The sequence below is a fragment of the Nanorana parkeri genome, unplaced genomic scaffold, assembly GCF_000935625.1.
Source record: "Nanorana parkeri isolate BGI_ZX_2015 unplaced genomic scaffold, ASM93562v1 scaffold397, whole genome shotgun sequence".
Lineage (NCBI taxonomy): Eukaryota > Metazoa > Chordata > Amphibia > Anura > Dicroglossidae > Nanorana > Nanorana parkeri.
In genome coordinates this window covers 441743-456079 of record NW_017306665.1, presented here as the reverse complement: position 1 = coordinate 456079, position 14337 = coordinate 441743, and the positions used below count along the sequence as shown (strand labels likewise).

At 45.1% G+C, this 14337-nt stretch overlaps 1 protein-coding gene and 1 pseudogene across 2 annotated transcripts in view; one reads left to right on the top strand and one right to left on the bottom strand.

The window, feature by feature from the left end:
- NSMCE2 (NSE2/MMS21 homolog, SMC5-SMC6 complex SUMO ligase) overlaps positions 1-14337 on the bottom strand; it is a 204637-nt gene that overhangs the window by 78334 nt on the left and 111966 nt on the right. The gene's annotated exons all lie outside the window — the stretch shown is intronic.
- On the top strand, positions 2435-2832 carry LOC108789444 (annotated as a pseudogene).

The window sequence follows — 14337 nt, the reverse complement described above, 5'->3', positions numbered from 1 at the left end:
GATGTGGAACTCTGTACAGGTAATCTTGATAATTAACACCTCGTTCACTTGGCCGCAGTTCGCCTGAGTTGGGCCAAGCCAGCTCCAAATTCTGACCGATACCCAGGGGTATCCCATAGACTCCCTATGCCTGAGGTGGGGGGAACAGGAGGTGTTGATGGTCATGAACATTAGGGTGGAAAGTCGGGTTGGAGATGGTGATGAATGTTACCGGGGGTGGGGTGAAGAAGGGATGTTTCCAACCAGGGATGTCAGTGAGCTGGGCGGGGTGCTGGACAGGGCGCCACAGGTTGCTAAGAACTGTTAGCAACCTGGGATGCTATGGCCAGAAGGGGGCAGCAGGTGACCCAATGAGATACCGTCTGAGGCAACCGGCCTTAGGCCGCTTCATTATACGGATGGCCCTGCCGCCACCCCCTCCGCCCGAATCAATCAGTTGCAGGGATGCACATTCTCAGCCCTGAAGTTACACGTCACAAAGGGGCAGGGAATGCGCCTCTCTGCAACTAACTGGGTCAAGAGGAGGGGGTGGCGGGTAGAGTTTTGAGCAGGCTTGGACGCCAAGCCCAGTCTCTACACAAAAGTTAATGTTAAAGTGACTCTGACCACAAAGAAACCAATGATTACTTACCGGTTTTGCAATAAATATCAAAGCTTGCTGAAAAACTGCATCTGCCACACTTATGGGTTTGCTGAATGCCTTATACCCCGCTGCACTTTGTGGTTCCTTCCATCAGCCCTTGTGTTCACTATTGATGAAGGTGTCAGTGGAGTGAACCACAGAATGCAGCGGGGGGAGGCGACTCCCAGAATTGTTGAAAGCTGAACATTCTTCATAAAGCTTGGATCTTCAACGCAGCAAAGTCCAGTGGCATGAGCAGCAGGACAGGTGAGTGTTTATTTCCTTAAAGTGATGGCTTCATTTAATTTAAATAGCACAGAGACATGTCACAACAGACAAGATGTTGCTGCCATCAGTGTAACAGAATGTGCAATCCACATCTCATCCTCTAATTACAGCTGAACAATCCGTCTGCCGGTGATGATTGGACGGCATTAGAACATTGCAATCCCTGACATACACCGGAGTGTCAGACACATTGGTTCCAGGAAATGAGCTCACAGTCCCTGACACAATGGTGTCTTGTAACACACAACAGGCTTGAATTACGATGAGACACTGGAAGGAGACACAGCTTGTACCATTGGCTCATTACCTTGAAATTTTGACATGTGAAAACAGGCATTACAAGGACAGCGCATCGCTCCTGAGATTGTACAAGCTGCTAGCAGAGAAATCCATCCAGACCGACAGCTGCGGGAGAAAAACATAGGAAAGGAAAGCTGGACCAGGAGGGAAATTTAAAGAATCAGTCCACCTTAAAATAAAAATCTGGTGGTCCGAGTTTGCCCCTTGGCTCCTTATGTGTCTGGAACATGCCAACTGAGAGCTCCCATCCATTTCCCTTGGATCTCCCTTCCATAATGACCGGCGTAGTTCCCGACCACACACCAGTAGATGCTCTTCATTCAGCCTGCAGGAGGGACAGTTATAACATTTCTCCTGGTATCACCTTGTGGATCTGGAAGGGTAAGGAAAACCTGTACCCAGAGAAATATGTAAGCTGCAAATGCTGTGTCCAGGTTTTGAGTAAAAGGCATATCACCAAAGGCATATCACCGAACTTATAAGGTCATTACTCTGTTCTCCTCTCCTGTCAGGAAGGCCGCTGTACTAAACTCACAGCACTGCGCAATGCAAGACAACTTGATAGCTTTGATATTAGACTATAGGAGGCTTTTATAAAAGACAGATTTAGGTACTTCCAGCTATGTCAAAATATATAAAAAAAATTATACTTCAAGAAACTCTTAATGGGTGTTGTGAATGTGCAACCAAGCCGCTCAGTTTGATGCCTGGGTGTAAGAGGCCTTACTAAATGCATACAGACTGCAGACTACTGACAGCTTGCTAATATTACATGTATATATCTTCCATATCAGTGGGGAACTTTAGAGTTAAATTCAAATATTAAATACATATAAAGGGAGGATTTGCATTTCTGTCCATCCTGCCTTAAGATGCACACAGCTTTGCAACGCAGCATAACCTTGTATGGCAAGGCAGAGATTTGATTTGATCCGTACAGCAGATAAGCAACATTTACAGGACTAGTCCCTCCCCCGTTGTGTGGCTGAACAAGACAGGAGAAGCAACAGACTGATAACCTCATCACTCCCTCCTCCTATCAGCATGCTCATGTTAGCAAAAAAGCACTGCAGCACAACTGGCTCCTTGCGCGGCTTCTCCCTCTCCAAGTCTGAGCTTCTGTCTACAGCGGATTGGAAGAAGCAGATATCAAAATTCAGATATTTACACTGCTTTCATAAAAAAATAAAAAAAAAATACAGAGACATTCCCTACACAGAGCGGAGAGAATCTTGGATCATGCGTGAACTAGCCAAGTCGGCCCCAGCGCCCAAGAAGGGCTCCAAGAAAGCTGTGACCAAGAGCCAGAAGGAGGACAGCAAGCAGCTGAAGAAGAGCAGGAAGCAGAGTTATGCCATCTACAGTATGTGTACGAGGTGCTCAAGCGGGTCCACCAAAGCGGGTCCACGTTAAAGGCCATGAGCATCATGAACTCGTTCGCCAATGACATCTTAGAGCGCATCACCGGCTAAGCTTCCTGCTTGGCTCATTACAATAAGTTCACCACCATCACCTCCTGGGAGATCCAGACCGTCATCTGACTTCTCCTGCCCGGAGAGCTGGCCAAGCATGCCGTCTCCGAGGGCACCAAGGCCGTCACCAAGTACACGACCACCAAGTAAACCTGACTCTCAACTCCTCCTAAGAATCACCCAAAGGCTCTTCTAAGAGCCAAAAAGAAAAAGAAATGCATTTACCGACGTGTCAATGACAACACTAATCTTGTGACCTTTACATCTGCCTAGAGTTTAGCTTCAATAAATCGCCTATTGCGATATATCAGGTTTTGTTTTTCAGTGAAGGATTCTGGGTACTGGGACAATAATGCCCTATAGTCCAGATTTTGTAGCGTAACGCCGCTGCAGTACAGCAATGTCCCCCTTCAGTGTTGGCGATTATTATCTTGCTTGACATTTAAACCAAAATACAGCTTAGAGATATAAACTCCGCCAGCCCCGCAGCCACGTATTTTTAGTCTCTCTTAAACAAACAGGCTCCGTTAAACTTTGCCACCAAATATAGGCAATATCCCAGTGAGAGCGTTTCATCACCAGTGTGCTAACTTGTTTACTGTATTCGGTTTCCTGGAAAGAGAGGCAGGAGGGCATTTTACAGGTTGCAGCTCAATGTACAAGAAGTGCATATTAAACAACAAAAACACAACAAATGTACTAAGCAGAATATACTCGTGTTTAGTTTTTGTAATCTACTATTGGCATCTCATAGCACCTATTAAAGAAGTGCAAATACTCCAAGTGATGTGATGATAGGTCACCAGCACTCCACAATGCACAAATATCCTTTATTGATCTTCCCAAATACCCCAGCGTATACGTTGGAGGATGTTCCCAGCCTGGTACAATGGCTCATATCTGATGGGGTTGCTCGATAGTCTCCAGACTTTGGGTCCGGGTTTACAATCTTGAAAAGTACATAACTACATAAAAATTGACATACAACCCCATGGGAGGATGCCTTACTCAACAACGCCATCTCAACTCTGTGTCGATCCGAAGGACTTTTAGTCCACCATATTTTTACTGCTACCAGACGGACAATAGCGAAGGCTTGGCGATCCCCGGGCCTTATTATTCTAGGGGTAAAAACAGATTGACTAGTATTATGATTAATGAGAAGTCGGGTGTGATTTTAACAGATACTCATTCGAAATTCCTTATGGTTCTCTTCTTCCCAGTCACCAAGTTTTGATCCAGATAAGGCGAGCAGGGTGCTATCATGTATAAAAAAAAGGGAATATACTCTAAAGCAGGGCTGCCCATTAGGTCGATCGCAAAACGAACACTGGTAGATTGCGTTAGGCTCACTGACCTGTGTCCTGTCCTGCCCGGTGCTCGTGTGGCTGAATGTGTCAGAACATCAAAGAGCAGCGTCCATTGTAAGTGATCTGACCTGCATTTAAAATGGCTTAAAAATATTGGGAGGAATTTATCAAAACTGGAGCAAACAAGATCTGGAGCAGCTGTGCATGGCAACCAATCAGCTTCTCTCTCTCATTTTCAGATCTAAACTGAACAAACTGAACAGAGAAGCTGATTGGTTTCCCTGGGCAACTGCTCCAGATTTTGTCTGCTCCAGTTTGGATACATTTCCCTCATTGACTTTAATATCACTTTAAGCAAAATTACTATAGAGTCACATTAATTAAATGTTTAAAATGATATCCAACATTTCTAGAATGTTTTTTTTTTTTTTAAAGTGATATTAAGGACGAATTCCAACCCCCCCCCACAGTGCTAATGTAAGGACTCACCTGAAATTATGCTTCTTAATCCGATCAGCTTCTTCTTCACTGTCCTTCTCAGCTGTCCCTCCAGCGCAGGGTGCGGGTCTCTGATCCAGCGCCGACTCCTCTGTCCTCCTCTTCGCCCTCATGTCCCACAGAGTCTGTGCGGGTGCACGCTGCTCCATAGACTTACCTTTTTGTCTCTCCTCGTCTCCCGGCCGAACATCTGAACTGCGCATGCGTCCGCCCCAAGATCCTTTGCGGCATGCCCGACAAATTTTCAGATGTTCGGACGGGAGCGCGCAGCGGAGACACAGGTAAGTATTAACCCTTTCAAAAAGTGTTTTTTTTTTGTTATCGTTTTGCGTATATCTACTGCTTGCTAGCCTTATATATGCAAAAACAAATGAGGGTTCAATAACCCTTTAAGTTGCAATAGCTGCACAGTAAGGCGGATGCACTACAATTAGTGATGTATCCAGTGAGCGAAAAAGCGACTTGCATCAGGTGGCTCTGACCAGTCTTGCACAACATAACGAGGAATGTTTTGAATATAAACATGATTGTGAAATGGAAAATGAACTGTAGCTGTGTAAATAATATGATTAAATGGGACCTGCAACCTCGGCACTCCAGCTGTGGCGGAACTACAAATCCCATGAGGCATTGCAAGACTCAAATCCACAGGCATGACTCCCAGAGGCAGAGGGATGATGGGATTTATAGGTTTAGTACAGCTAGACTGCCAAGGTTGCCTGCACCTGCTATATTCGGTACAGCTTTATTGTCTAGGCAGCAGCAAGTGCAGCAGACTTAGAAGGTGCACACTCTTCCCCCACAGGTCTGTTCTGCCACCAGAGCTACCAAGAAATACCCAGTACTTCTGGGTATAGGGTAAAACTCCCCCACAGCTCAGTCCAAGCACCCACTGCCAGGCCCCAATTGCCCTGGGTAGGTGGCGGACTTGTGCCAAGCTCTTTGCCAGTTACTGTTAGTAAACCAGAGCAAAGGGTGGCTACAATTGCAAGGGGGATAATTCTCTCCAGGGAATAAGGTAAAGCACATCTATACACGCCATTTTTTTTACCTTACCCTTTTAGCCCTGGCTGTGGTTTAGGTAGGAAGAGGAGCAAGACATGAAAAGTAAAAAATATTAGGGTAAAAAGTACCCTCAAACTTTTCTGTCTGCAGGTAGAAGAGTAAAGTAGGGATGCACTGATACTAGTATACAAGTAGTATTTTAGGCGTACTCGCCCAAATGCTCCGCTGCCTAGCCCGATACTTCCGTTATAAGGAAGCCGGGAAGTGAGTCATTACACGCTGCCCGGCTTCCTGATTGGCTGGGAAGCCGGCTCCAAGTGACGAGGAAGCATGAAGCCGGCTTCCCGGCCAATCAGGAAGCCGGACAGTGTGTAATGACTCGCTGCCCAGCTTCCTGATTGGTCGGGAAGCTGGCCACTCAGGAAGCCAGGCGCCATGTAATGACGCGGCGCTCGGCTTTCTGCTTGGCCAGGAAGCCGGCTTCATGCTCCCTTGTCACCTCATGACGAGGGAGTATGGAGCAGCCTTCCCGGCCAATAAGGAAGCCGGCGCCGTGTAATTACACGGCGCCCAGCTTCCTGATTGGCCAAAAAGCTGGCTCCATGCTTTCTCGTCACCTAGTGACGAGAAGCATGGGTAGGGCTTCCTTGCTAATCAGGAAGCGGGGTGGCGAGTCATTACACGCCGCCAGGCTTCCTTAATGGGACTTCTGGTATCGCTATTTGGAATCGGCACGTACTGGAAAAAAATATCGGTAGTCGATACCGAAATACCGGTATCGGTGCATCCCTAGAGTAAAGGGTCTGAAGGAAACCTGTGCTAGTTCTCCAAGGAACGAGCTACAACCTACTGGCCCTTTATAGGGGTGGCTGGTTTGCAATTATCCCCCATACCCATCAGCACTTACATATTGAGAAGGAAACCCCCTATCCATCGCCCACAAGCAATCAGACTGGCAACAGCATAAGGCTCCATTCACATATAGTGTTTGCATTTCGGCCAACCACATACGCGCAGACAACTGCTCCTGTGTGAATGTAGCCTTATGGTGGTGCGATACGGGCTGCGTGTAACTTTGGTGCTAGGGCTTGAGTAGACTTGGGGGTGGGGCGGGACCTTTTGGATTTTAGTAACATCAAAAAAAGTTTAAAAGTTCCACACCTCTCCTCATGCCTCATTCACACCTGAGCGAATCAAAGTGCGATTTAAGGCTTCAACAAAAGCCCTTCAATGCTCGACACTAGGATTTCCACTATGGTCAATGGTGCCCGTTCACATTTAAGCACAGTGTCGCTTGAAGCTTGTCATGTTGAACAGTACATAAGCTTTTTTAGGGGGTAAAATTGCATATTTTGGCCCCAAAAGACTTCAATGGGAGTGCCGTGAAAACACGAGTAATGCAATTTTTAATAGAAATAATGATGGACTAAAATATTCCCAATGTTCCTTTTCACCAAAAAAGAACCTTCCCTTTGATGAGGAAACCTCATCCAACCAACTAGGGCAAAATTGGCTGCACTTGTTCGGGGGTGGGGGGTGCTATATTGTCTTCCTCTGGACAAAACCCACTGGAGGTTGAACTTTACAGACATGCGTTTCCTTCAAACCTGCTTAACAATAAGCTTGAGTATAATAGGACTGAAAGTGAAGTTTTTAATGAACCAGTAAATGTGTAATTAACCTGGAATGGTGGTGGTGGGGCTGCAGTCTTATATCATTGCTAACATCTGGTGGTTTTCGTTGTGTACATGCTACAAGTGGTGTTTGTATGTCCCAGAGGTTATATCGCAGCGCAATTTCACAATTATAACTCAGCCTATTGTACCTGGGCACGCCGTTCTCATTACCGGCTACGAAAGGAGACATGTGGATTGCTTTATCTGCTCTCTGCAATAATTAACATCATCTGCAATTAGTCGTGACCGGCATCATATGAAACCAATAAGCGAGCACATGTGCGTGTTTATAGTGGGCGGCAAAGGTCACTCTGGTGGCAGCCTGAAAGATTAATGTGAAGAATTATTATTTATTGTAACAATGCATTATTTGTTCAGGGTTTAGCACATGCACTGTATGATCTAAATCCCTCCTGCTGCATTCTCATCTTCTGAATGGCCTTGAATCTTAGCTTGCAGAAATGTAAGCTAGAGTGTTCTCAGGTTCCAGCACCCCCTTCTCTTAGCAGCAGAGCCTTCAAGGCAAGCTCCATATCAGAGAGTCCCATAGCAAGAGAATGCAGTGCCGTACCGAAGCAATGGGAGTAGCTATGATCATCACCCAGATATATCCCAAACCTTGTCTCAAAGTATAACCCTAACCATCCCCTCCGCTCTTCAAAAGGCCTTCTGCTTTCCAGCTCCCTCGTCAACTCCTCCCATGCTCGCCTTCTGGACTTCACTAGAGTCTCTCCCATCCTCTGGAACTCTTTACCCCAACCTGTCCGTCTGTCTCCCACTCTGACTGCCTTTAGGCGATCCCTTAAGACTCATCTCTTCAGGGAAGTCTATCCCACCTCAACCTAACCGCTCAACCATCACGCTCTTAGACAATTCATCCCTGCACAGCTACCTCCTCATGTATCACTTCCGCTTCCCTTTTAGATTGTAAGCCCTCAGGGGCAGGGCCCTCCTTACCATCTTGTCTTGAATTGTATTGTAATGTCTTCCTTATATTGTAAGGCGCTGCGCAAACTGTTGGCGCTATATAAATCCTGTATAATAATTGTGCAGATTCTTCAGCCAAGTATTTTTCTGCACTGCAGAAGTTATTGGCAATGTAGGCAGTGGAGAGTGGGGTATCCAAGTTCGTCTTTGCAGGGGCAGCTTTATTTTAGATATTGGTTGTGGCCACAGTCACTATAGATAGGCCTAACTGAAAATCATTACAATGCAAGCTTCCTAATCACAGATGCTCCGCTGTAGAGTCGTATACCTTGCAAAAAAAAGTCACACTCTCCAATTACTCGTTGGACCTCCTTTAGCTTTGATTGCGGCATGCATTCACCATGGCATCGTTTTGATAAGCTTATACAACGTCACAACATTTCCATCCAGAGTTGAATTCATTTTTCAAAAAGCTCTTGTAGTGATGATGGGAGAGTCGGACCTCTGCGTAAAGTCTTCTCGAGCACATGCCAAAGATTTTCAATGGGGTTAAGGTCTGGACCTGTGTGGTGACCAATCCATGTGTGACAATGATGTGTATATTTTCTACACACACACATATAATCCATTCCACAGTATGACAAAATCATAATGGAACAGACACAGATGTCTTCGATCGTGTCACGTCATGTCCTTCATCACCCTTTGAAATAAAAACACATTGGGTTATGGCATCAATCTTTGCGTGTTGTGCTTTCTCCTCTCAACTGTTCCATTCATCGATGGATCCTGCTGTCTTGCTGCCAAACACATAAGGTGTGGAGGAATAGCGCAGTGCAGACAACCCGCCCTTCTATTCATCCTCTAGAAGTGGAAACAGATGTTGTGAGCGAGGCTGTCCGCTGCAAATGTTATGTCACAACTATCTGCTGCTGACGTCTCGACTTTTATAAACTGAACAACTAATGCCGCCGTCAGCTGTCTAGGGTCTTCTTTTAGGAACCGCGTCAACAGCGGAATGTTAAAGTGGACCTGTCACCTACAAAAGGCAACTTGTACTTCTGTCACAATTAGTTACTGACGTCTTCAGTCGCAGCTCTATAAATTGACGGAGGAAAGTATGGGTCAGCAGGTGTAACGTCTTTGGAAATCTAGGCAGGAACAGAGTGTTCAAAAAGATCAGCTGTGTTCATGTAGAGATCCATGTTTATGCCAAATTAGTACTGATGAGAATGCAATCTCTTAACATTAGAGTGAACCTGTGCTTTGCCAATGGGATTGAATAAAAATGCTAGGTTCATCTGGGTATGAGAAAGCATGCAATTATCTCCCCTTCCTTCTATGATGCAGCACTGGGTGCCTGATCAGTCAGCCACCAAGCACCCAGCGCTGTCACTTACGGGCAGAGAGAGCTCAAGGTCCAATGCAAGCTCTAACTAGAGCAACTTGGATATTCCATGTTGGTCCTTCTCTTCAGAATTTATGGAGGGGGAGTGAAGGGAGGGCATGTTTAAATAGTGAGAGGCACCAGCAATAACATGCACCTGTTGCTTTGATCTCCACTGGAAGCTATTATAAAATAAACATGAAGGCTACAACTGCTGACCTCTTCTTCTAAAAATACTTGTTTCCAGGCTGTCAGCCTGACACTGTTGCAAGGCGCCAATCAAATGTGCTGCAGTGCTCACGTGTTAACAAGGCTCATGCTGATAGGAGGAAAGAGTACAGTGACAGAGATGAGCTCTTCAGTCTGCTCCTTCTTCAGTTACAGCCTGGGGAGGGACAAGACCTGTAAGCTTTACTGAACTGCGTCAGAGAAAAATCAAGTCTTCTGCCATGCCATGCAGGACTGTACTGTGTGGAAGAGCTATGCAAACCTCAGAACTAGATGCACAGTAATAAAAAAATACTTTGCCAAGTAATACAACTCCCATATATGTATTTCATCTGTGCATTTAGCAGTTTGCCTGGAGTTCAACTTCAAGGGATGCGCAGGCCTGTATTTGTCACAAGGAAACCATGGGCAAAGTAGTTTCAGGTGTGATATACTGTATGTATAACAGAAAATAAAGCGGTTCATGCTGAAAATGTGCGTGCCAAACTACAGTCAGTGAAACTCCCACGTCGAAAACAATTCTCAGAAGGCAGAAAAAAACATAACTGCCCATTCCATACTCCGGCTTTTATTTCTGTTACAGCAGTAAAGTGAAATGGTGCCAGAAGAGGTTGAGTCGGGCCTAGAGGCATCGTTCTATACAATCAATTGGTGAACCAGGCTTCCAACAAAGGGTCAGCTCACCAAAAAGTAATATTTTACTTAAAAGTGGACCGAGTAGTGACGCATGGCTTCTTATGTATTTCAACCAAAGAGGGCGTCAAAAAAAAGAGTTCTTTTAGAGTTCAAAATGGTATTTTGTTGGCTTTGTTTCGCAAATGACTACAAGGCAGTCTTGTGTTTTATCCTGTTGTCATTTGTGAAACCAATAAAATACAATTTTGGACTCTGGGAACTCTTATTTGGGGCCCTATTCGATGGAAATACATATCAATTCTCAAACTTGGTGTCCTCTGTTTTTAAAAGGGGTCCCTGTTTTGTGGGGAGTGGTCGAACACAAGCCATTTGGCTTTAAGGCTCTGTTCACACCTAGGCTTATCGAATATGCGCGTTTGTCACGCGTTTTCACCGCGATTCGCTGAAAAAAACGTGCGACAAACGCACGTTTCCGATGACTACTTGGCTGTATCCCAATTGAAACGCGAAACAAAAACGCAGCAAAGAAGCTCATGTACCTTTTCAGGCGTAGGCCGTTTTGTAGCGCGTTCAGACTGGCTGAAATACGGCAAGGTGTGAATCATACCCATAGAAAACAATGGGATTTTCATGTTTGAGCATTTTGTAGAGCGTTCGTAGAGCGTTGAACGCGCTACAAAACCTACAGGTGTGAACCAGGCCTAAAAGGACTGTTCTCAGTATACACTGAGTGGCCAGATTATTATGACTACCTGACGCTGAGTCACGAGGGGCCCAACGAAGTCATCTCGTGGCCCAACGAAGTACTGATGGCCACTCAGTGTATATCTGGGATCCATATCCTGCGCCTTATTTTCATCTATCCATGGCTTCGTATGTGTCTTGGATATTCCAAAAGCAGGATCTCCTTGCCATAATTCCTAAAGCTGGCCATACACTTGTAGATTATCGTTCGATTTCTTTCGTGCCGTCATCGAACCCTCGTTCGATTTCCGCTCAAATACCACACCATGCATAGTCCAATGTCGATTTAGAAAATTGCTCGTTGGCCATTACTAACCATTCAATTTTTGATGCATGACCAAAAGAATGTTCTTTTGCGTGTGTGCTGTACACTTGCTACAATTTTTGTCAAACAATAATCGCCACTGACTCATCGATTTTTTGGTCGGATTGAGAAAATTTTTCCAACATGGTCGATCGAAAAACTTCTGCCAGGAGTACAGATTAAAACCGTTGGGTTCCCCCATCAACTGATTGATTATCGTTCGTGTTCGATTTCTGAACAAAAATCGAAGAGTGTATGGGCACCTTATCTCTTCTCTTGTCCACTCTGGGAATTTGGGGGGTTCTTGCTCACCTTTGTGTGTTCCAGCTCTTTATGTGATAATCTCCAATAATAAAATAAAATCCAACAGGGAGAGTGGGACACCCTTATAGCAGCCACAAGAGAGGAGTGCAGACCTGGGAACTCCTGGGTGCAAATAGCTGACCAATAGAGTTCCTGAGACATAGAAGCAACTGACCCTTTAAAAGTTGAGCAAAGCAAAATGATCAGTTGGTTATATAAATACACATCTCAGGTTGCTTAGCAGAACTGAAGACTGAAATAAAATAAAGTTTTCAGTCACACATCTTCCTACACGCAGCTGCCTGTCTAGCAACTCCAACGCTGCACGCAACAAGTCTCCCTCAGCCCATATTGGCTGATAATACAGAACAGGCTGCACTCGGGTTTAAGGCCCTGAGGAGATTCAGAAGGCAATCTCTGCCCCCTCACTCGTCCCACTTCTCTCCTGAAGTATCTCGTTTCCAGAGGACAGTTCACACTACTGTGAGCCAGTCCACCCCACCATGAGGCCATACTTGCCTTGGGTCAGTTCAAGAATTGAAGTCAAATATGTCACCATTACAGTGAAGCAACTAGCATTTTCAGGTGATCAGCAACGAAACCCTCAATATTACATTAAAGCAGAACTAGAGGCAAAATAAAAACAAATATGACATATATGCTGCAGTCTGTCACCAGCACCGACACAGCAGTTTAGGAGTATTATTGATCCTGCCAGTAGATCTGTTATTTTACACTTCCTTTAACAGGGTGACAACACTGACTAGAGTGAAATCACACTGCTGTGTTGTCACCCTGTAGACAGGGAAGTATTAAATGGCAAGGTAGTTTTAATTGGACCTTTGCCTCCCTCCCAACTGAGTTTAGTGTCACTTTAACCAAATTGTCAGTGTCCCACCTGCTAAAACTGCAAGATAACTTGGAAGCTTGGATAGCACCTCACTGTACAAGCACAGCATTTTTGCAGCCCTTCAGGGACTGCCAAGGCTTGGCTATATATTGCCACCCAGTGGTAATAAAAAACTTGTATCCTGTGTTTTTAAACACTTGCAACTAGCATTCATAAACGTGTCATCCATTGGAACCTCTCCATGCAAAAACAATTGCACAGTGCCTAGTGGAGGGCGGTGCTGCTAGGCCATGTCAAGATTTTGGGAAAGCTGAGTAATGTCACAAGCCTTTTGGCAAGAAGAGTTCAATCACATGACTGACAGGCAAGGTATCCGGGCTCTCCTCCTCCTCCTGCCCTTTTTTTTTTCTTCAGTTAACTTTTTTATTAGAGGTTTTAGAGTACAGAATCCGAATATTACAGAGTTACAAGGGGGGAAATGAAAAGTTAAATCGCAGTGTTTGGTACATAGTCAAAAAAGAAAAAGGGGGAAGGATACATTTATAGATCAGGATAATGGCTTAGACATGTATGGCATGGGATCATAAGCTACAGGTCTGGAATAGACAGATCTTCAGTCAAGTGCACATAAATGACCTGAGTCCTAAAACAATATAATATTGGTCTTGACCCGAATCTCGTCGGGAAGGAACTTCTATGTTCGGATTCGAAGATGAGGCCCCCTGCCCTTTTTAGGTCTTGTTCACACCAAATGCGGACTAGATCTGCATGAGTTTCTGCACATGCAGTGCGTTTTGCCGCGTTGCGGGCCGTTTTTTTTTTTTTTCAATAAATATTTTTTCAGCCTAAAATGGGCTTTCAGCGCATTCCAGGGCGTTTGCATGCATTTTAGTTTGTTCCAGAGCAGAAAAAATAGGGCATGCAGCAGTTTTTTCACATGCTCTAGAAATGAACGCTGCGGTGCGAACTAGAGCCCAAAATATCATTGGAATACATTGGATGCCTTACCTGAATCGCAGGGTTCTGTATTAATTAGAACTCACCTGAATCACAGGGTTCTGTATTAATTAGAACTCACCTGAATCACAGGGTTCTGTATTCATTAGAACTCAACAGAGTCATGCATTCACAGGGATCTGCGAATGGAGAGCTTACAAATCCCATATGCCACCATGGCAAAGGGATTAGTGGATCTCAGTGGAGCCCAAGTGAAGTGATGTCACTGCACTTGTAGTCCTTTGACTACCTCCTCCATAAAGACCTGGGGCTTGAGCCTGTGAACTGCAATTGCAATCCACCGATCGCGGTTGCAATGGTCTGCAGGCTCCGATGCAAAAATGCATTTTATTAATTTTTTTAATTAACATGGGTGCATTTACAAAACTATGCCTTTGGGTGCAAAGAGAAATAGAACTAACCAAGAGTAACCAAAAAAAAAACAGATTCCCTGAAAGTGGATTTCTCATTATTACATAAATCCTCCAAAGTCAGGTCGAGGGAAAAGGCAGCGTGACGATCAGTCTTTGCAAGATGATCCAGGCCCGGAGGGGCAGAGACTGTTTGCTTTCTCAGCACTGGTATTAATAGAGTTATTCATGTTCAGGCTCTGACGCGAGTCTTTAGTGCAGTAAAGATCCTGACATTGATTATTTTCTTTCTATTCTGGTCCTGTGTATACGGAAGCGTTCTAGCATAACCAAATGCATTCCACCTCCGTGACAGCTTCCCAGAGATAGCGCAGGGCTCAAATGGCAGAAGCTTCAAGAAAGCACACCAAGGTCTTGGAG